The 22,588-nt window shown below is 47.5% G+C and overlaps 1 protein-coding gene across 1 annotated transcript in view; it reads left to right on the forward strand.

Moving 5' to 3' along the window:
- The window catches only part of MGAT5 (alpha-1,6-mannosylglycoprotein 6-beta-N-acetylglucosaminyltransferase), a 368,322-nt gene that overhangs the window by 79,057 nt on the left and 266,677 nt on the right, over nt 1–22,588 (forward strand). The window contains exon 3 of the mRNA XM_054722778.1: nt 1,495–1,574. The gene's annotated coding sequence lies outside the window, so the exon portion shown is untranslated. The remainder of the gene's footprint in view (nt 1–1,494; nt 1,575–22,588) is intronic.

The following is a 22,588-nucleotide window of genomic DNA, read 5'->3' on the forward strand; positions in this document are numbered from 1 at the left end:
CCCAACCTCTGTTCCATAGCATTAACCAGAAGGGCTTATCTGATTAGGGCTTAAGTGGCTGAAGCACATTAACTAGATACAAAGCTCAAAATAAGCCCTTTGCTTCCAAATCACTTTTTTTCATTGTAAGATAGATATAATATAACATTTATTGTTTTAACCATTTTAAGTGTATAGTTCAGTGACATTAAGTATATTCACATTGCTGTGCAGCCATCACCACCGTCCAACTCCAGAACCTTTTTATTTTCCCAGCCGGCCCCTTTGAACAATGACTCCCATTCACCTCAGGCCCTGGCAGCCACCACTCTTCCTTTTGTCTGTGGCTGCCTCTTCCAGTACCTCACATACATAAAGTTATACAATATTTGTCCTTTAGTCTCTAGCATAATATCTTTAAGGTACATCCATGTTGTAGCATGTGACAGAATACTCTTTCTTTTTAAGGCTGAGTAATATTCCATTGTATGTGTACACCACATATTGTTTGTCCATTTATCTGTTGATGGACGTTTGGGTTGCTTTCACCTTCGGTTATAAAAACCTAATATGCAAATTGTCCCCTCAACTGGGAGTTCAACTGGGAGTTCGACCGCTTGTTATGATGTGCGCTGACCACCAGGAGGCAGCGCAGAACATGGTGGGTGTTGGCAATGCGGCGCTGGCAGTGGGTGGCAGTGGAGGCGCTGCTGGCCCCAATGGGCCCTGACGAAAGCGGGACCATGGTAGGATGGATCAGGTGAGCTGGTGGCGCCAGGCCAAGGTGGGTGCGAGTGGGGCCTGATTGCCCCGCAGATGGTGACCAACTGAGGGAGCCAGGCGGGGGCCCAACCGCCCTGCTGATCGCCCCGCAGATGGCGACCAGTGGCAGCGGCAGGGAGTGGGGCTGCCACCCGGCTCCCAGGTGCTGAGGGAGCCAGGTCGGGGCCTGATGACTCCCAGGCAGAGGGGGGTGCGTGGAGGCCTGGGGGCCCAGGTGCTGCCCAGGGCCCAGAGGTCAGCTGGGACCAGCCCTTCCACGCCAGACACTCATGCTTCAATCACCAGCCTGGCCTAGGTGCTGCACCCATGCATGAATTTCGTGCACCGGGCCTCTAGTTGCAAATAATGCTTCCGTGAACTTGGTGTGCAGTTATGTTTTAGTCCTTACTTTCAGTTCTTCGGGGTACATACCCAGAAGTGGAATTGTTGGATCCCAAATCCTTTTTTTACACCAGAAGACAAATATGCCCTTTTCTGTGATTAGTGTGATCAGGCAAATAGTTGCACGCCAAAGTAATAAACCCAGGTCACTTTTTGATGAGCGTGCCAATGGGAAGTTAGTCTACTTTCCAACTTGGTGTGCTAGAACAGAGTCTGTGTTCATCACTGATGTGACTACCCCACAAATGGTGATGCTGAAAGTGTGAATAAAGGTGGGTGTGATTGATAGCCTATAGTTCCCTTGATCCCTCTGCCAGATGTTAATCTTCTCCCTTCCTCTCATTCTTCCAGGTAGTTTCCCATGTGGTTGCATCATCTAGACTCTGAAACCAGATTACCTGGGTTCAAACTCCAGCTCCTCCAGTGACCAGGTGGGCAAATTACCTCACCTTCCTTTGCCTCCTCATCCCCATCGTACAGTGGGGTTATGAATACAGCACTGCTTCAGACTTGTGAATCATTTAGAACAATGCCTGGTGTTTAGTAAGTGCCTGCTAAATGTTGTGGTTGTGATTTCTACTAGCAGTAGCCATTTGCACCTATCTGATTGGCAAATAATTTTTTAAAGGGACAATAATATATAGATAATAGAAACTTTGGTGAGAGCATAGGGTATATGGGCATTCTTACACCTTGCTAGTGGGGAGTACAAATTGGTATATGTTTTCTGAAAGAAAATTGGGCATATTACTATGTCAAAAGCCTAAAAATCCTTTTATGTGATCTGGTATTTCCTTCATTCTAAGGAAATATCTGAAATTGCAAAGGTAGGAGTGAAAGACAGTTTATTGTTATGTTATTTTTTAATATAGAAAAATTGAGAGAAAAGCATACATGCCTAATATTATGAGATTATGTAAGTAAGATATGATATGTACTGGCAATGGGGTACTATTTAACTTTTACATTGTGATCAAAAATATTCTCATGGGAAAGTGTTTAAAATGTGTTAAGATATGAAAGCAGGCTATAAGAAAGCAAGTATAATATTTTGTGATATACATATGCTATACATGTTTTATATGTGTGTGTGTGTGTGTGTATATATATATAAAATTATTTTTCAAAAAAAATTATATATATATATGATTTTATCTGTACATATTTACCAGTAAATATGTATAGATGGTGGAATGATAAATGATTTTTAAAAATTCTTTGTGATTTTCTGGTTATTTGGCCCTGAGTAAATTTTTGGCATCCAGCAAATATGTTTCTATTAGAGAAAAAGGCAGTAACTTCACTTGGAAAAAGAAGATTCTGGTTGGCTATGTGAAGTTTTAAGAATGAAGGCCACAGAGGAAGAATTCTGCAGAGTGGGTTCCCGGCACCCACTGATCCGCTGACCTTGTGCCCAGGCTATGGTGCACTGGAGCCCTCTGCCCAGCCAGACTCCAGGGCCTGAACTTGAATGTGAACCCTTTGCTCCATTCCCCAAGTCTGTTGGCATCAGTGGATGCAGGGCAGTCTCCCCTCCCTTACATACTCAGAGTGCAGTGGTTTCTTAAGATTTTCTAGCTGAGACACGGAATGGGGGAGGGCGCGGGTTTACTGGGGTTCCTGAAAGTTGGAAGGGCGTTGTTTAATCGAGTGTGATGAAAGCTGACTTCGGCTGGATCCCATTTTTGAGTGTTGTTAAGTATCCCTGGCATGCCTCATGCAGACATTTATGTCCTTGTAGTTTTGTGCATAAAATGTGAAATGGGTAAAAATAAACTTGCTTGCTGTTCAGAATTGATCCTAAGCAATACATCTTCCACTGGACGTGGGTGCCAGATGGCCGCGCACCTCCTACTGGGTTAATGAATAGGGATTTGCTGCAAACCTTGAGTTGCTCTTGAATCGTTCAGTTCACTCAGACATGAAACTCTGCCAGTGGCAATTTGCATTTGTTCCTCTCCCGCCCCCTCCCCCCGCCCCTTTGGATTTTAGGAAGGAGGAAGAGGTGACACTGTCTCTCGGGAATAATTTCCAATGGGTTGGATTAGTTTTATTGCTAGTGTTGTTTAGCTATGTCTCCCTAAGTAAACATATGTTGTGCCAACTTCTGGGAAAAGTAAATTTCATCTTAGAGCTGTCTCTAACGGTAGCTTTAAAATGAAGTTCTACTTCTGCCTGAAGTGGAGCAGAATGTATGCAGGTATTCCTGTGAATGAGGCCAGAAAAAATGGGGCTCGTGACTGTAATACCAATTCTGACATGATGTTCCCAGGATTCTGGGCCACTCATTGTTGCTACAACCTTGAGCAGCAACAAGCAGGCAGATAGTAGAATATTAACGCCATCAGCTCAGTAGTCGCTCAAATCTTGAAGGAAGATGTCTGGGTGCTGTGCCGTAATAATAAATGTTTGAATCAATCTAATCAATTCATTTCACAGGTTGTGTTGGTCCTGCCATCATAAATTCTCTTTCCCTGGAGGTTTCCCTGCAGATCCCTTGGGCTGTGTATGGAGAATACGTTGTGCTCTAATCATTAAAGCAGGTTCTGACATCCTGCCTCCTTTCAGGCCTTTGTAGAAATAGGAGCGTTCCCTAATCTGCCCTCACTTTCTGCTCTGGTTAAGACCCTGGTGGACTGTGGACTGTGAGCATTGATGCCTCTCCTTGATACTGGTATTGTGGTTCAGATGGTCCCTGCTACCACAAGAACCTCAGGCAATAAAGAGTTGAAGTTGGGAGCTATTTTACCAAAATCCAGGAGTCTTTTCTCCATGACCCGAAGGGTTGCTCAGGCCCTTAAGGTCCAGCAGTATTTTATTAGTGGCTGTGAAGGTCACATATCTATTTTATATTCATTGTCTCTGATCTCAAATGTCCCCAGAGCACAGTGGCATTGGTGTTACACATACTGGAGCTTGTCAACTTCTAGGACTGAACACCCTTTGGGGTGTTCCTGTCAACAATTGGGATTCCTTCAGATCTCCATACCAACGTGGTTCCATTTCCCACCCACCCAAAAGGGCGACATGAATCTGAATTAGCAGGTACTGTACTAGAATTGAGTCCTTTTTAATTTCAATAGATATAACACCCTCGACGGTTGTTGTTTTTTTAAATATATTTTATTGATTTTTTACAGAGTGGAAGGGAGAAGGATAGAGAGTTACAAACATCGATGAGAGAGAAACATCGATCAGCTGCCTCCTGCACACTCCCCACTGGGGATGTGCCCGCAACCAAGGTACATGCCCTTGACCGGAATCGAACCTGGGACCTTTCAGTCCGCAGGCTGACGCTCTATCCACTGACCCAAACCGGTTTCGGCACCCTCGACGGTTTTAAACTTGACTTAGAAAAGATTTTTAAGTATGAATTTCCTGTTTTGGAGAAGAATTTCTCTTTTTAGAGGTTCTAAAACAGTATTTTTATTGTCTGGGAATTGTGTGTAACAATTCTTACTTTATTATCCACTTAATGTTAGATTATAATTTTCTAGAAGTTACCCTAGAAATTAGAGGGAAGAAAGATCCAAACATTTTAATCATGGAGTCAGAAATGTCCCATAATACCCTGTTCTTATCTCCAGTATGGGTTGTAGCACATCTATATATATAAAAACTTAAGCAACTGTTACGACCAGACGACTGGATGACCAGACGACCTGCTGGTAGCTATTACGCACACTGACCACCAGGGGGCAGACTCTCAACGCAGGAGCTTCCCCCTGGTGGTCAGTGTGCTCCCACAGCCAACCTCCCTCTGCTGGCCAACCTCCCGCGGTCCCTCCCTGCCCCGCCAACTGCCCCCAGCCGGCCAGCCCTGATCGCCCCGATTGGGACTGGGTGAGATGGCCCCGATTGACTCTAATCGCTGGCCAGCCAAGGGACCCCACCCATGCACGAATTCATGCACTGGGCCTCTAGTTGTTTTATAATTAAGTAGAGGCCCAGTGCACGAAATTCATGCACTGGGAAGAGTTGGGGGGAGAGGGTGCCTCAGCCCAGCCTGCGCCCCCTCTCAGTCCGGGACCCCTTGGGGGATGGCCGACTGCTAGAAGCCAGCAGTTAGACATCCCTCTTGCAGTCCTGGATCCCTCTCACAGTCCGGGACCCCTTGCTCCTTACTGTCCACCTGCAGCCGAGGCAGGAGAGGCTCCCGCCCCAGCCGCTGCACTTGCTAGCCATAAACCCGGCTACTGACTGAGCTGTGCTCCCCCTGTTGGCATGCACTGACCACCAGGGGGCAGCTCCTGCATTGATCGTGTGCCCACTAATGTTCAGTGTGCATCACAGCGATTGATCATTCTGCCGTTTGGTCGATTTGCATATTAGGGTTTTATTTTATACTAGAGGCCTGGTGCATGAAATTCATGCACTGGTGGTGGGTGTCCCTCAGCTCATCCTGCACCCTCTCCAATCTGGGACCCCTTGGGGGATGTTTTTAAACAGGCAGTCAGACATCCCTTTCACAATCTGGGACTGCTGGCTCCCAACTGCTCACCTGCCTGCCTGATTACCCCTAACTGCTTTTGCCTGCCAGCCTGATCACTCCCTAACCACTCCCCTGCCAGCCTGATCTATGCCTAACTGTTCCCCTGCCAGCCTGATCATTCCCAACTGCCCTCCCCTGAAAGCCTGGTCACCCCCAAATGCGCTCCCCTGCTCCCAGCCGTGACCTGGGCAGTGGCCTGGGAGACTGTGTGCACCTCCCCCCACCCCCACGATCTGCTCCCAGCTGGGACCTGAGTCTCAGCTGGGAGCAGATCATGTGGGGGTGTCTGCTATCTCCCAAGCCACTGCCCGGGTCTCAGCTGGAAGCAGATCCGCCTGGGGTGCGTGCCATATCCCAGGCCACTGCCCGAGTTGCGGCTGGGAGATCACGCGGGGCAGTGTGTGCCTTCTCCCAGGCCACTGCCCGGGTCGTGGCTGGGAGAAGATCACGCCAGGGGTTGTGTGCCTTCTCCCAAGCCACTGCCTGGGTCTCAGCTGTGAGCAGATCACGCCCGGGGTGCGTGCCATCCCCCAGGCCACTGCCCGGGTCACGGCTGGGAGATCACGCCGGGGGTGTGTGTGCCTTCTCCCAGGCCACTGCCCTGGTCTCAGCTGGGAGCAGATCATGCAGGGGGTGTGCGCTGTCTCCCAGGCCACTGCCTGGGTCGCGGCTGGGAGCAGATTTGGGGCGGGGGAGGGGGGAGGTGCGTGCAGCCTCCCAAGCCAATGCCCCAGTCGCAGCTGGGTACAGATTGTGCGGGGGGAGGTGGGGGGAGGTACGCGCGGCCTCTCAGGCCACTACCCAGGTCGCGGCTGGGAGATCACACGGGGGTGTGTGCGCCGTCTCCCAGGCCACTGCCCGGGTCGCGGCTGGGAGCATATTGGGGGTGGGGGGGGGGTACGCGCAGCCTCCCAAGCCAATGCCCTGGTCGCAACTGGGTGCAGATTGTGTGGGGGGAGGTAGGCGCGGCCTCCCAGGCCACTACCCAGGTCAAAGATCACACGGAGGGGGGAGGGCGGGGTTCCTTCTCCCAGGCCACTGCCCCGGTCTCAGCTGGGAGCAGATCACACGGGGGTTGTTCGCAGTCTCCCAGGCTACGGCCAGGTCGCGGCTGGGAGCGATGTCGCGGGGGGGAGGAAGCAGCGGCAGCCCTCCAGGCCAACAGCCAGGGCCGAGGCTGGGAGCAGATCAGCCAGGGGAATTCGGGACCCTCCCAGGCCAACAGCCCCGGTCACATGCTGCCTGCTCTCAGCGGTAGCCCTCTCTGGGACTGGGGGACTTCGGTGGGCCTGAGAGGACTGGGCGCCGCCATCTTGTGGCCATGGGCGCCGCCATTTTGTCTCGGAGTGATGGTTAATTTGCATATTACTCTATTATTAGATAGGATAGCATATCTATCGTCTCTGTTCCCGTCACTCACAATAAGCTCCTTGTGGAATGGGTTTCCTTTAGCCTCATTCATTTTTGAATTCCTCGTGCCTCCTACCTTAAGTGAATCCCATTGGAAAGTTTGCCTAGAGCCCTTTAATATCTATAATCTTTGTTATATTTGAGACCTGGGGTGTCGGGGTTGGTGAGGAGAGGACTGGGCTGGAGGATCTCCGTTCCCAGGCTGGTTTTATTTGTGTAGCTGGTGTTATGGAGCAAACTTTATTCTCTGTTCCCAGCTGGCAAGGACCCTGGGTTAGTTCTTAGAGGACTGGGGAGTCTAGGCTTCACTGCACCTGTCACTGGCTTGAGCTCTCCAGCAAGTCAGTCACTATATCTGGGCATCCAGAATAAATGGTCTTAAAGGCCCCTCTACTTTTAAAATGCTGTGTTTTTAAGAATAAGTATGGCTTGCTTGATTTTGATACAATTCCAGGGTAAAGAGTTATAATGATTCTCGTAGAATTAAAAATAACTTTTTCTCAGTTTATCATTCAAGGCAGCTCCCCTTAGGCTCCTGTTTAGTACTCTAGACATGGTCTCCTTTGACAGTCAAATTTACTCATTGATCTACACTGTTCTTTAACTTTTTGTTAGACATTTGTTCAGTTCCTGTGCCAAGCTCTATGCAATTAGCAGAAGTGGAAATTTTTTCTGAACACAGACTTTGTCTAGATTGGCTTTGTGCATGGGAATTATGACCCATGATCTAGCTTTGGTAGTTCAAAGAAGATGCTTTCCCTTATCTCTGAAAAGAGAAGGTTTTAGGTTGTTGCTTCTGGTGCTTAGGTAGCATGAGGTAGGTATGTATAGTTTTATTTTCGTCTTCAGCTCTTGAGGTTAAAAAAAATCTGCATGGTATCTAAGGGAACTTCTTAAAACATTGTTTAATGTATATGTGTTTTCTTTTTGATTCAATGTAGGATATGTTTTCAAAGCAAAAGGATCATTTTGAAAACATGACAGCTCAGATTTCATAGTGCCCTAGTTAATTGTTTTCCTATTGGGTGCAAAATTGTTTTTCTACTAAATGCAACTCCTAATAAATGGTGGTTGATGCTTGTAAGCATCAAGGATCTTTAGCTCTTTTAAAAAGGGGTGTCTCCTATCTTAACAGACTAAGTAAGGCGAAATAGTTTAAGGAGAATATTTGTGTTTATTGGATTTACAAGGAGATTACCTTAAGTCATGGGCTCTGCCTTTGAATTTTAAACCATTTACTCACAAGATAGCACAGTTAATTCAACAATTTCATTCATTAGCTCACCACATGTCTGCTGCTTTCTTGCTGTGCCAGGTCCTGAGATGCATGTAGTGGAGGGCAGAAGGGGTGGGAGGTCAGGTATGGGAAAGAAGAGCAAGCAGTTCTTGCCAACAAGAACCAAGCAGACTCGAAGGTAGCAGGCATATATATCCTAGTATACTTCAAACTATTTTTAAAAAGTCCTCCAAACCCTTGGGAGTTGGGACATTTTGACATTTGAACTTGGCTATGATGAGGAATTTTTCAGGTCAGGAAGGGCTTCCAGGCAGAGGGAAAAGTAATAGTATTGGGGAAGTAATGCTAGACTTGCTCCAGAAGTGTGAATAATTTCCATGGTAATTATTGGTAGAAAATTCCCTTCAAAAGGTAGATTGGGGCATTGATGGCTGGAAGAGGAAAACCTGTGTTTTCAGGTGGTCTAGCTCCTAAAACCTGAGGCTTGGGATTAAAGGGAGGTCTTTGTACCCCTGATACAACTCGCTGACCTTTGGCATTGAAGATGATGGTGTCTACCCTATTGTTGGGCGGAGAAGGAAAAGGGAAGTATGAAGGGATACTTACCTTATTCCATGTAGAAAAGAAATTCCTGTTATTAGACTGCGTATGCAGCTGCTCTAACAGAAACCCAAAACAATAGTGACTTAAACAAGACACAGTTATTTTCTGTTACGTTAAAATCTGCTAGAATGGCATTTTGTTCTGCTCAAGCCCCAGGGGCCCAAGCTCCTTCCATGGGATCACTCTTCCTTCTGCAGTTTTGGTCTCTGTTGTATGGCCCAGGATAAGGGAGGAAGACGATGGGAGGAAGGCATGGGAGATGATGACCAGAAGGTGTGCATGGGCAGGGTTTGATGCATTGCCCCTGGCTGCAGGGGATGCTGATGTTGGGCTCCCCTTCTGATTGTGGGAGAAGGGGAGGGGCATGGGGAGCACTAGCCTGACACAGCCTCATCTGGACCTTGTCATCCTTAGCTGAAGCCTTGGTAACTGGAAATGAAAGGTTCTTTAAACCCTGACCAGCCAAGGGTGGCTGGCCACAGCCCACTCTCTCCAAATTATTTTTGCTGAAGAATAAAACATGTTATTATCTCTGTCTGCTTCTTCAGGCTCTCTGAGCCTGTCAGCCACTTCAGGCTCCCTCCTGGAGCCTCCCCAGCGTGGTCAGTACAGATGCACTGCTGGGCACACACCCTTCTTGCTCTCGTGTCTGCCCAGCTCTAGGCATTCTCACATTCTGACCTGGCAGTCTTAGTCCTGCCAGGCAAGTGGCAGGAGTGCCCAGAGGTGTGCTGGAGTCCAGCGGATGTGAGGCTTGGAATCTTGGGCCATCTGGACTCTCTCCAGGGAGGTGAGTTAATAAGACCTCTGGGGTATTTCAGTACAAAGAAGCTTGTGCACCTGCTGTTCTGTTGGTGTGGGTGAGCATAGTCCACCTGCCCTTGAGCTGCTTGTAGCAGCTGCTCCCAAACCTGCCTCTTGATCCACATCACCTGGAGGAGGGGCGAGGTGAGATGTGTGTGTTCCTGCAGACCAGCGAAAGCTGATTCTCAGGGGGGTGCCCAGAAATGGACGTTTGTGGAACGCCTCCTCCACGTGGGCTTGATGGTGGGCCAGGTTTGGGAACCGCCACATTGTAACCATTCTCTTACTACTTATTGACTGTACCACATTTCCTTCCATTGAGGGATTTATGTTATAGCTTTGCTTGTAAATGCTAGGCACTGGGCTGTTTCTGCCACTCAGTAAGTATGAAAGAGACAAAAGTTTATTTTCAGATGAATGGTATTTGTACGAAGCTCCTTGACTCCCTTAAAATGTATCCTCGTGGCATATTAAGTCGTCTTAAAACATTTTGGTTAACAGATGGTAAAAATTAGCATGCCAGAAAATGTGTGTGTGTTGTTTCAGAGAAAGTAAATTCTTTCATATCTTCCAAAATTGGTGATAGATTTTCAAGTAAACATTAAACTACATGCTGGAGTCGTTATGCTGAGCCAGTGCTTCTCAGGGAAATCTTTTGCACATAATTTGATTATATCCTAAGAGTACTGAGTTCTGGTTCCTAATTGCATGCCCTGCCTCCATCCTCCAGGTCCAGGAGGAGGGCAGGGGGCTTTCCGATAGGACTCAGGGCTTGTGGATCCCATGATACACAATCTGGCGGAAAGGGGCTGGAACTTGGAGGAAGTCAGGGCAAAGTGGGAAAAACTGTGGGACTAGCTGTTGACTGAAAGCCACTTTGTCCTTCCTGCCACCTATGGACTGTCAGGCTAGCTGCTGGTTGCAGCTGCATTTTGTTTGCTTGCTCTGTTTTATTTTTCTAAAGCCTGTACTTCGTTCTTCCACTCACAGTGTGGGATGGAGCATTAAATTTCTGTTTGGAAAAACGTAATGAATTTTTACCCTGTTCTGCATGCTGTTCCAACAACTCTTTGATGTCATTGTTCTGTAATTTTCCCCAACTTGTTGATCTCTAAAATATTCCTTCCGTGGTTTTGTCCTGTAGTTACTGGGGATTTTTTTTTTTTTTTTCCTTAGGGCTGACCTGGAATCTTTTTCTTTTTCTTCTCTTCCCTTATTATTTAGACTTTCAACTTTGGGAATGATGCCCAGAAATCCTTTGCTTGGGAAATGCCTCTGCATAGGGCTTGTCTCTGTTGTACTCATCAGTACTGCTGGTGTTTGAGGGAAGAGTATCGATTGGGTACTGACTGGGTGCTCTATGCAGAGGTGGAGCAGGTGGCAGGATTGACCAGGTCCTTGCCCGCAAGGAGCTTGAGTGTTCAGTGGTCTGACAGAAATAACACTGCATGCACAACTAGACTCTTGCAGCCATTTACCTTCATTCATTTCAAAGAAGAAACAGAAGGAAAACAAGTATGTTTCCAGAACACCTAAGGACTTGTTTTCCTTCTGTTTCTTCTTTGAAATGAATGAAGGTAAACTTTTTTGAACTTAAGAATCGACTATGTAGCCCTTTGCAGATAGCAATGTCTTTTATTTGGATGACGAGAACTATTTTAGCTGACTCTCCCATCCCCCAGTCAAGGCTGAGAAAGTCCTAACTGTGAGGAATTCTTCCAGAAATAAGTGATGGCTGACCTTGGTCAGGACACTGCTGACAGTCGTGCTTGAAAGGTTTTAGCAGATTTTCTGTCCAGGGAACATGGCCTTCACATTCAGCCCAAATGCTTTAGACAGAGCTGTGTGGCGGTCCCGGGCATTGGCTCTCTGGAAATGTCCCTGGTCCCTGCAGTGATGCTGGCCTTGCAATGACACAGGTCTTCATGGACCATGGCAGTCACTGCCAGTTGGTGGTGCCCTGGTCACTTTTTCTTCTTTTCTTTATTTAGCTACTCTTTGTCCTTCACCCCCTAAATGTAATCAGATATTCCCCAAGTTGGTATAGATCAAGTGCCTTTGTGTCACCTCTTAGCCATTAGCTTTTCTCCACTTCTTCACTCATTTAAAGACCATCTGAGCATGTGCCATGTACTAGGTGCTGTTTTCATCTCCAAGGATGCAGTAGTGAGCAGAACAGGTGTGTGCTCTGTTCTCATGGGACTTATACTATCTATATATATAAAAGCCTAAGCAACCGGTTGACCATTTGACTGCTCAACTGGTCGACGGGTAGCTATGATGTGCACTGACCACCAGGGGGCAGAAGCTCAATGCAGGAGCTGCCCCCTGGTGGTCAGTGTGCTCCCACAGTGGGAGCACTTTAAGCCTGCTCAGCTGAACAATGGGTGCCAGATGCTGGGCTCATGGCTGGCAAGCGTTGCTGTGGTGGCACGAGCCTCTCCCTCAGACACTCCCCCTGCACGCCCCTCCCCCATCTGGACTGGGACCAGGACCGGGACTGGCATCTGGACTGACTGGGCACAAGCCTGCAGCTGCTCCTTGATCATGGGCATGCTGGTATCACCCTAGGATGGGCATGGAGACTGCAGTGGAGCGGCAGCCAGCCTCCCAAATGGTGGTGGGGGCAGGTGCAGTGGGGCCTGGCATGGTGCCCTGCCTGGGCTTGGGCTCCTCCCCGGCCACCTGCCACTTTGAGCAATACTACATCCCTTGGGGGATGTAGGGCTGCTGGTTTTGGCCAATTCCCGCAGGTCAGGCCGAGGGACCTCACCCTTGCTTGAAACAGTGCACCGGGCCTCTAGTGGTAAATAAATGAATATTATAATTTCAGATAGTTATGTGCCTACGAAGGAAAGAGAAAGTTAAAGGGGAGCATGTGTTTTCTAAAATGATCAGGGGCAAACTGAGTCAGCCAAGGATGAATTTCCTAGGCAGGGGAGAAAGAACACACAAAGATGCTCAAAGACCTTGTGCCACAGGTGAGGGTGAAACTGGCATCTTTGGGGGCGGGAAAGAGTGGGATGCAGTGAGGCTGGTGAGGTAGCAGAAGGCCAGATCATGATAGTCTGCATGTAACCAGAGTAAGGCGTTTTGAGTTTCCCTTTATTGTAATGGGAAGTCATTGGCATAAAGAGGACAGCCCCAGAAAGCCTGTGTCATTGGCCTCAATGTGGAAATTCTGGGTTACCTACTCGAATGTGGACACTGGAGATCCAAGGGCCAGGTTATAAATTCTATTTCTTTCCTAGAAATGACCCACCGTGCCACCCTCCCGGCCTTAGTGGATTCTTCCCTCACAATCTAGGTCCTGATCTGCAGCAACAGAAGCTGTGGGAGGTGTTGTGGAAGGAAAGTTTCGGCCCCTCTGCCTTCCTGTCTTCTATCTTGTCCTGTGTTGCCATAACTAATACCCCTTCTTGACTCTTGCTAGTGAGGTGGGATAAAAGGGAAATTGAAGGAAGGATGCCTAGAGGGAATCATTGTTGCCCTCTTTCTGTCCCCTCCTGTCCCCGCTCCTTTTCCATTTGGGGCTCTGCCTCGAGTTTTCTATCTCTTTTACTGTCCCTGTAAGTTATTCCCAGGCCTCGTAGACTTAAAGGGCATGGGTTATGTGGCATAATAAAATGCATATCCATGGTCTTGGAACTACAATGGTGCCTGGACTTTCTATAAGCTACTTTGGATTTCAAACACAAATGAAAAAAGTGAATTTACACTTCAGTTTTGAGGAGCTTGTCTGTTGTGTTTATTTGTTCAACTGCCTTCATTATAGACCTGCTCACTCTGGTGCTGTTTCCGGAAGGGGAGATATCTCAGATCTGTCATGGCCTGTTTGATATGGTTGAGGCAGGTGGGCCTGTGGACCAGTAGGTGCAGCAACATGTTAGGTAATCGTGTAAAGGAGGTCCTGGGGCCAGTGGAGCACGGAAGAAGGGATGTCTTCTCTCTGCGCTGGTGGAGTGGGAGTGGGGTATGTAGTCCTCTCTATGCTTTGGCCATAAGAAGCAGATTATTTTTTTCTGTCTCCTCTATTTGAAAAGCCTCTTCCTTTTCATAGTCTCTTATATTAGGGAACCAGCAAATATGAGAAAAGATGGGATGATAGAGGAGGGAGGGGGAAGAGTAGACAGTCACATGCCCCTTGAGGCCTCGGGAGGCCCCTTGGGGAAGAAGTCACCATCTTTTGCCTTGGCTGTGGACCTGGGATGACTCCGTCAGGGTGAAATAGTTCTTATGATTTGTCTTTGGATCTTTTTCTCCTTCCACCTTCAGAGTGACCTGTGGTTGTCAGATCCCCCATGGGGGGTGTTGTTGTGAGTGAAGTAACAGCTGCACCATGCTAATGAGAAAACGGAATGGTTTTCTGAGATGGCCTTGGTGGCTGCCAGGCGTTAGCTTCTTTATCTGCCTGACATACGGCTCAGGAGGCCATGCTCCCCATACCAAGTGCCTGCTTCTCCTTTTTTTTTATTAATATGAGAACAGTGATTGTCCGTCCTTCCAGGGCAGCTAATTACCACTCAGGCTTATAGTGCTCCATGCTCGTATAGCTACCTCAGTTTGCTAAGTTAATTATTTGCCTTCTATGATTATTAATACAATAGTTGATTGACCCTAATGAATACATGCAACTGGTTTCATAACATTCTCCTCCTCCCCTTCCTCCTCCTCCTCCTTAAGTACCTTTGAAACTCACCTGAGCTTGGACTTGCTAGTAACTCCCTTCTATGTTCCTTTTCTCTGCCACCCCCTGCTTCCTGCCCCAGTAACCACTGGCAAGACTTTTAGGTTTATGGTTCTAATGTTCCGCCTCTACCTTATAGCTGGCCCAGGACTCAGCACCTGCCTGGATAGGTGTGCCTCTGGTTGCCAGCCTCTAGAGCCCAGCTCACTTTTATTTCCCCTTTTTCTGTTTTGTATGTGGGTGAGTGGGTAGGTGGGAAACCATGGGGTGTTAGGGACTCCCCCATACTTGTGAGATTAGCAAAATTTCAGAGTAGTTTTACTAGCGATTTTTTGTTGTCAAATTTAATCCTGTAAGGCCTACTGCCTTCTTTTATAGCAATTATTTTATAATGTTCTCTGCATCCCGAATGCAAGTTGTAGATAATATAATTGCCCAGCATACACAGTTTCAAAAACAAGAACAAAAATAATTCAGTTTCCTAATTAATGTAAAGAGAAATGAAAAGAATGCATGATCAGATAGATATTTCACTATCTAAATGCTTGGGCCCTACAGTACTGAGAGGACAAAATGAAGTAGTCACATAGATTCTTGGGTCTATTGGTAAAATCACCTACACATGCCACAACTCCAAACACAGAGTTGATTGGTGACTCATCATCCAGAAGTGACTTTGTCATCAGTGAAACAGTTTTTAAAAAAATATTTAATTCCTTGGGGTAAAAGTTCAGAACAAAACAAAGTATTTTCTTGGCTCGTTGTATATGATAGATACATTTTGGGAAAATTCAGAATATTTTAAAACTAATTGAAAAGCAGTTTGCCATCTCCTGTGGTCCTGACCAGTGGGTCCTAATCACATTGCAGGGCAGACTCCCTGGGTGCGCTTAGAAGGCAGATTCCTGGCCTCCAGTACTGCAGCTCCGAGGTATCCCTGGGCTCTGGAATTTGTATTAATATATATATATATATATATATATATATATATATATGTATATATAGATACACACACACACACACACACACACACACACACACACACTAGAGGCCTGGTGCATGAAAATGTGCACCTGTGGGGTCTTTTGGCCTGGCCTGCGGAATTGGGCTGAAACCAGCTCTCTGACATCCCCCGAGGGGTTCCAGATTGCCAGAGGGTGCAGGCCATGCTGAGGGATCCCACCGGTGCACCATCAGAGCCGGGGAGGGATGCGGGAGGTTGGCCAGCCAGGGAGGGATCGTGGGAGGACTCCAGGGCATGTCTGGCAGTCTCGCTCAGTCTTGATCATCTGGACCCCAGCAGCAAGCTAACCTACCAGTTGGAGCGTCTGCCCCTGGTGGTCAGTGCATGTCATAGCGAGCGGTTGAGTGGCCTTAGCATATCATTAGCATATTAAACTTTGATTGGTTGAACAGCTGACTGGACGACCAGACACTTAGCATATTAGGCTTTTATTATATAGGATTTTTATTGATTTCAGAGAAGATGAGAGATGGGGAGAAAGGTAGAAACATCAATAATGAGAGCTAATCATTGATCAGCTGCTCCCGCACACCCCGCACTGGGGATTGAGCCTGCAACCGTGGCATGTGCCCTGACTGGGAATCGAACGGTATCAAACCATTATCTCCTGGTTCATAGGTCAACACTTAACCATTGAGCCACGCTGGCCGGGCTGGAATTTGCATTTTTGATGAGTGTCCTAGGTCCTTCCAATGCAGTTAGTGGGTCCAGGGACCACCATTGAGATACACTACTTAAAACTCAGTCTTTATTCACTTTGCGTGCTCTCCATGGGGTGTTCTGGAAATAGGGAGCACTCAGAGCCTCTTAAGTTAACATTTACTCAGAACAATTGGTCTAACAAGTGAGCTAAGGATCAGGCTCTGGAGCAGTAATCAGATTTTGGGTCCTCTAAGGGACATTTCTGGCTTTTAGATTCTAGCATTTAAAAAAAATGAATTTTCAAAAATGTCTGGTGCTGGAGGCATTCTAAAAATCTAGAGACACCAGGGTTTCACAAGGGTTGAACTCACGAGAGGCTAGTGGTGCTCTGGAGAAGGGCAGGGGCTGACCTGGACTCTATCTGTCTGTTCTTTGCTGCTTGTGTCCGTGAGCCCAGGCACTTGGGGTTAGTAGACCCCTTCCTCTCTTTAAAAAATAATGAAAATTATATTTTCTGACTGTGTCCGGAGTGGGTCGTATTTCTTTTTTCCTTCTTATTTTAAAAGAATGAAAGCATTTTCATGGCCCCTAAAGGGTTCCTGGGCCCTGGGCTCTCACTCTGTGTGCCATGCTTCATGTATCAGTCAGCCTGCACCTTTCTGAGCATAACATTATTTTTCACCTGAAAAGTGAGGTGTGTTGTGGGCACCAGATCTAGTATGAGTAACGCCCTCTAGCACATTCACCACCTGGCACACAATGGGCTGTACTCGGGCCAAGAGGAAGCATTCTAAGAGCCAGCCCTAGTACAGGCAGTTAAAGGATCAACATGTCCTTTCACCACTTAATTTATCTTAATCAAGCATGTAATCATGTTGTTTACATGAGATTCTCTTCCCTCCTAAGCTCCATTTTCATTCATGCCAGCACTCATTTCACGTGTCCTTGAGATTCCCTCCATCTGTTGTGCTTGACATCCTCCCACTGTTCGAGAGGGTCTTGGGTCAGTACTCATCTTTTAAAGGAGAATGAGTGGGATGCACTTGGTCTTCCTGTTGTTGTTAGGATTTCTTCATCTCCATAGTAGGAAGCCTAATTTCTGCCTGAGTGCCCTTGTTTTTACTGTGTCCTCTTCTTTCCAGGCTAGTGAGACACTTAAAAGGAAATGTGGTCATTAGCAAGTGGTGTGATGCCCTGGGGTTAAGCAAGAGCCTTTGCCAGCCCGAGCTCTGTGAAGGAGCAGAAGCAGTACAGATGGAGGTTAGGGAGCCAGCTGGTTGGTAGAGAATGGTGGGGAAGAGGGGAGGGGGGAGCGAGGGAGCAGAGAAGCCAGGAGAGGGAGAGTGAAGCATAGGACCCCCAGGATGGAGATCTTGATGTCTTTTCTTTTGTCAATGAAAGAATATCCAGCCTGTAGAAATGTTTTATAGGAGTTTATTTGAGCCAAAATTTTGAGGATGTGATTGGAAGCAAAATCTCAGTGGATTGAGAAAATGCTTCAGAGAATGGCAGTTTTGCAGCTTATTTTACACATTACAGTCAGATGTAAGGAGGCTTGTACGAAATCCATTGATGGTAGATAAAGGAGGAGGGATAAAGCAAAGCTGGGAAATCTCTAGGATTGGATAAAAAGCAAAATGGAGAAACACATACTTATTTTACATTGGTGGGTATTGGATAGTACAGTGATAGTTGATAGTATGTGGGCAACAAGATAATAATGAGGGGTTCTGTGGCCTAGTGCCCAGGTACCATCTGAGGTGGTTGGAAATAGGATTCCAGGATCTCCTCTATAAGGTCCACTCAGATGGCTGGAAGGCAGTGCAGGAGACAGCCCAGTCTCTGGCTTTTCCCTGAAATGCAGCGTAGAGTGTGCCTGAGAGGCCTCTTCCACCAGTGGTGCTAGACGCTCATTATGAATTTGAGGCCACTTAACCACAGGGAGCTTCTAATACCAGGTATGTTCCTTCTCGGGTTCACACTAGTAAATAAGGAAGAGAAAGGATGAGAGGTTGAGAGTCAAGTGGCCAATTAAGTAGCTCATGGTCAAGTGTGGAGTTTGACTATAGCTGGAAGCCCCTGGGAGAGACATCTGATTTTACTTTAGAAAGGCAGCCAGCTGCCCTGTGGAGGGTGAAGGCTGGTTGGAGGTGAAGGTGAGCAGGAGCTGGGAACTGATTGCCGGCATTTGGTGGGAGGTGAGGGGACTTTGGATTGGGATAGAGTGGGGATGGTGACATATAGTCATATTTGGGGTAGATATTGGAGGCAGAGCTTATAGACTTACTAGAGGCCCGGTGCACGAAATTCATGCATTGGCGGGGGGGGGGGGGTCCCCTCAGCCCAGCCTGCACCATCTCCAATCTGGGACTCCTTGAGGGATGTTCGACTGCCCATTTAGGCACGATCCCACCAGGATCGTGCCTAAACGGCAGTCGGACAACCCTCTCATAATCCAGGACTGCTGGCTCCCAACTGCTCGCCTGCCTGCCTTCCTGATTTCCCCTAACCGCTTCTGCCTGCCAGCCTGATCACCCCCTAACCACTCCCTGCCAGCCTGTTTGCCCCTAACTTCCCTCCTCTGCAGGCCTGGTCACCCCTAACTGCCCTCCCCTGCAGGCTTGATCGCCTCCCAGCTGCTCTCTCCTGCAGGCATGGGTCCCTCCCAAATACCCTTCCCTGCAGGCCTGGTTGTCCCCAACTTCCCTCCTCTGCTGGCTTGGTCACCCCTAACTTCCCTCCCCTGCAGGCTTGATCACCCCCAACTGCTCTCCCTTGCAAGTCTGGTCCCTCCCAACTGCCCTCCCCTGCTGGCCATCTTGTGGTGGCCATCTTGTGTCCACATGGGGACAGCCATCTTTGACCACATGGGGGCAGCCATCTTGTGTGTTGGAGTAATGGTCAATCTGCATATTACTCTTTTATTAGATAGGATAGAGGCCTGGTGCACAGGTGAGGGCCGGCTGGTTTGCCCTGACGGATGTCCCAGATCAGGGTGGGGGTTCCCTTGGGGTATGGGGCGGCCTGGGCGAGGGGCCTGTGGTGGTTTGCAGGCCGGCCGTGCCCCCCAGCGACCCAAGCGGAGGTCCTGGTATCTGGGGTTTATTTATCTTCTACAATTGAAACTTTGTAACCTGGAGTGGAGCCAAGCCTTCTGCTTGCTCCATGGCAGCAGCTATTTCTGTTGGAATTTATTTATCTTCTATAATAGAAACTTTGTAGCCTTAAGCAGACGCCTGGGCCAGCCAGGGTGTGAGGAAAGCTTGGCTTTCTCCATCGCCGGGGGCAACCCTAGACTCCTGTTCTTTTCAGCTCCATGGCTGCCACCATTTCTGTTTGGATTTATGTATCTTCTATCATTGAAACTTTGTAGCCTTGAGTGGAGGCCTAGGCCAGCAAGGGCAGGCAGAAAGCTTGGCTTCCTCCATTGCCGGGGAACCCCAAGCCTCCCTCCTGCTTTCTGTGGCCATAGCCATCTTGGTTGGGTTTACTTGCATATTCGCTCCTGATTGGCTTATGGGCGTGGCTTGTGGGCATGGCGTGTGGGTGTAGCGGAGTGATGGTTAATTTGCATATTACTCTTTTATTAGATAGGATTGGTGGTTTAAATATGAAAGATGGGAGGGCATGAAGAGAATGTGCATGTGAGTGAAGGCTGTGGATTTTGTGTGAGCCCTGCCTGGGTGGCAGTGCTGGTCATGAGCCCACACATGCTCTGCTTTGGCTGCTAATTTGGGGACACTTCCTAAACATTCCAGTGGGTGACTGAGTCAACACTGTGATATTTGATTGTAGTCCTTGCTCAGGAGAGGGTTCATGGCTGGATGTACGATTTTGAGATCATGGGCCAGGGTGCACTCACTAAGAAAGAGAGTACAGAGAGAAGAAGGCCAAGGACAGAGTCTAGGGTTGTCCCAACCTGGGGTGTCCAGTAGAGCAGTCCTCTGAGGAATCGCTGCAGTGTCCTGAAGGCAGGTCAGTGAAAAGGAGCAGTTCTATAAATAGAAATCCCTCCAGAGAGGACAGAAAACCAGCTTCATGCTCTCCCTGAGAAACAATCAGTGACTAGAGCTGCTTAAAAGTGTGAAGTTTTGCCCGGCTGGCGTGGCTCAGTAGTTGAGCATTGACCTATGAACCAGGAGGTCACCATTCGATTCCCAGTCAGGGCACATGCCTGGGTTTCGGACTCGATCCCCAGTGTGGGGCATGCAGGAGGCAGGCAATCAATGATTCTCATCACTGAGGTTTCTATCTCTCCTCCCTTCCTCTCTGAAATCAATAAAAATATTAAAAATAAATAGAAGTGTGATGTTCTGCCCCCTGAATTCTAAGAAGGCTGTTCCTAATTGAACAATAAGGCCCTTTAGAATATTACATTGTCTTATGTTTGTCTTGGGGATTACTGGCTTTGTGAGCAAAGCCCTTTGACATTTGTGGATGGAGTGTACTTGTTATTATTAAGTGAAATTGTCTGAAATGAATGTCAGTTCTTTCTCCCCCCTAAGTTTTTTATCACGAATGGCCACAAACTTTGTTTTAGAATCTTGTGATAGGTGAGAGGAAAGAGAGAAGGGTCATTTTTGAAACTTCTACTGGCCACTTACTGCTGAATCTTGGCATCTTTCACATCTCCTGGGGGAAGAGAGGTATCATTTTTACTAGATACAAAGGATCCCCTGGGTGTTGATGTGAATAGTCAGGATGGGCCAGCTCCTCCCTCTCACCCAGGCTTTCTGATCTGCAGCACACATAGGGAGATAGGGGTTGTATTAGTTTCCTATTGCTGGTGTAACAAATTACCATACTTGGTGTCTTAAAACAAGACAGATTTATCATCTCCAGTTCTGGAGATCAGAGTCTGAAGAGGGTCTGTAATAGGCTGAATAATGCCCTTCTAAACCCTGTAACTATGACCTCACATGGCAATATTTGGCGGGTGTGAGTAAACGAAGCATTTTGATGTGGGGAGACTATCCTGGATTATTAAGATGGACCCTAAAGGCCATCACAAGTGTCCTTATAACAGAGTGGCCAAGGACAATGACACAGAGACAGAGAGGAGAAGACAGTGTGACTACCAAGGCTGAGATGGGCATGATGGAACCACCAGCCAAGCAGGGGTCACAGCCACCGTGAAGAGCCGGCAAAGGATGGTCCCCTAGGTCCGCTGGTGGCAGCACAGCTTTGAGGAACGATAGAACTGTGAAAGAGTAAATTTTGTTGTTTTCAGCCACTGAGTTTGTGGTCTTTTGTCACAGCAGCAAGGAGGAACTAAGACAGAGCCTCCCTGGGCTCTGTTTTCTGTTTGTTTGTTTTTCCCTCTGGAGGTTCTAAGGGAGAAGGTCAGTTTGCCTCTTCCAGCTTCTAGGAGCTAATGCATTCCTTACCTCATGTCCCTTCCATCTTCAAAGCCAGTCTTTCTTGACCCTTTTTTTAGACATTGATTCTTGGGCCTCCATCGTCCACATGTAAGGACCCTTATAATTACTAATACATTGGACCCATCTGGATAATCTGGTGTAAAATCATCTGATTAGCCACTTAATTCCATGGACAACTTTAATTCCCTTTTGCTATGTAAGACAACATATCACAGGTTCTGGGGAGTTGGACAGGGACATTTTTGGAGGTTTACCACAGGGGGTAGTTTTTAAAGAATAGTTTATAAGGTGAAGAAATAGGTCTTGCTGGGAAACTGAACTTGCCTGTCTGAGTTTGCCATGGTACCCTCTTCCCACAACATGAGCCAGCAGACTTTTCTGTTTCAGCCTCCAGGTCAAGCTCTTTTTTGCAAGGCATATAGCAAACCCCGTGATGAAACTAACGGGTTAAAAAAAGACAGTTGCTTACCAGAGATGCTGAGCATTTGCATCTGCTGGCCCAAATGAGATTTTACCAGGTAAGAGCCTAGCAGTGAATCATGACCTTGGAAAGCTCTGCCTTCCTGAGAATCTTGTGCACAGTTGTCATTGAGATTGGCACTGGCTGCATGACATATATTGTCTGTACTCTGTCATCTGCTGTCTTCTGCCCACCCCCAAGAACACCTCAGGCGGGCAATGCCTGCAGGCTTGGAAAATGACTTTCCACAGCTTGTAGGAGGGGTGGGGGGTGTTTCTAGGAGAGGGATTTGCTTTTGCTCTGTTGCCTTTACTGGTTTGTGTGTCAAAACTTAATAAAGGCTCACTAGTCTCAGCTGCACAGTGACCACACATTATCTGAAGGTGGAAAGACCTTATATTCTATTTCCAAAATATTTCACATTTGCCACACTGTTCTAACCCTGTCAGCTTTGTGGCCGTCATTCCAGGGAGGCCTGCCAGGGGAAGATGGGTGAAGGAAGTCAGCCTTTAGAACCAGAGCTTTCTGAATTTTGGCTGAACTTTTTTTTTTTTTTTTAGTGGATCAATGTTTTTGAAACTTCAGGCATAGCTTTTACCGTACCATGTTACCACCTGTACTAGTTACGAAACATACTTGTCCTCTAATTTATTCTAAGTCAACTCATTTATTTTAATTTGATCTTAAACTACCTAACAACATATT

Source organism: Eptesicus fuscus, chromosome 11 (genome assembly GCF_027574615.1).
Source record: "Eptesicus fuscus isolate TK198812 chromosome 11, DD_ASM_mEF_20220401, whole genome shotgun sequence".
NCBI classification, from domain to species: domain Eukaryota; kingdom Metazoa; phylum Chordata; class Mammalia; order Chiroptera; family Vespertilionidae; genus Eptesicus; species Eptesicus fuscus.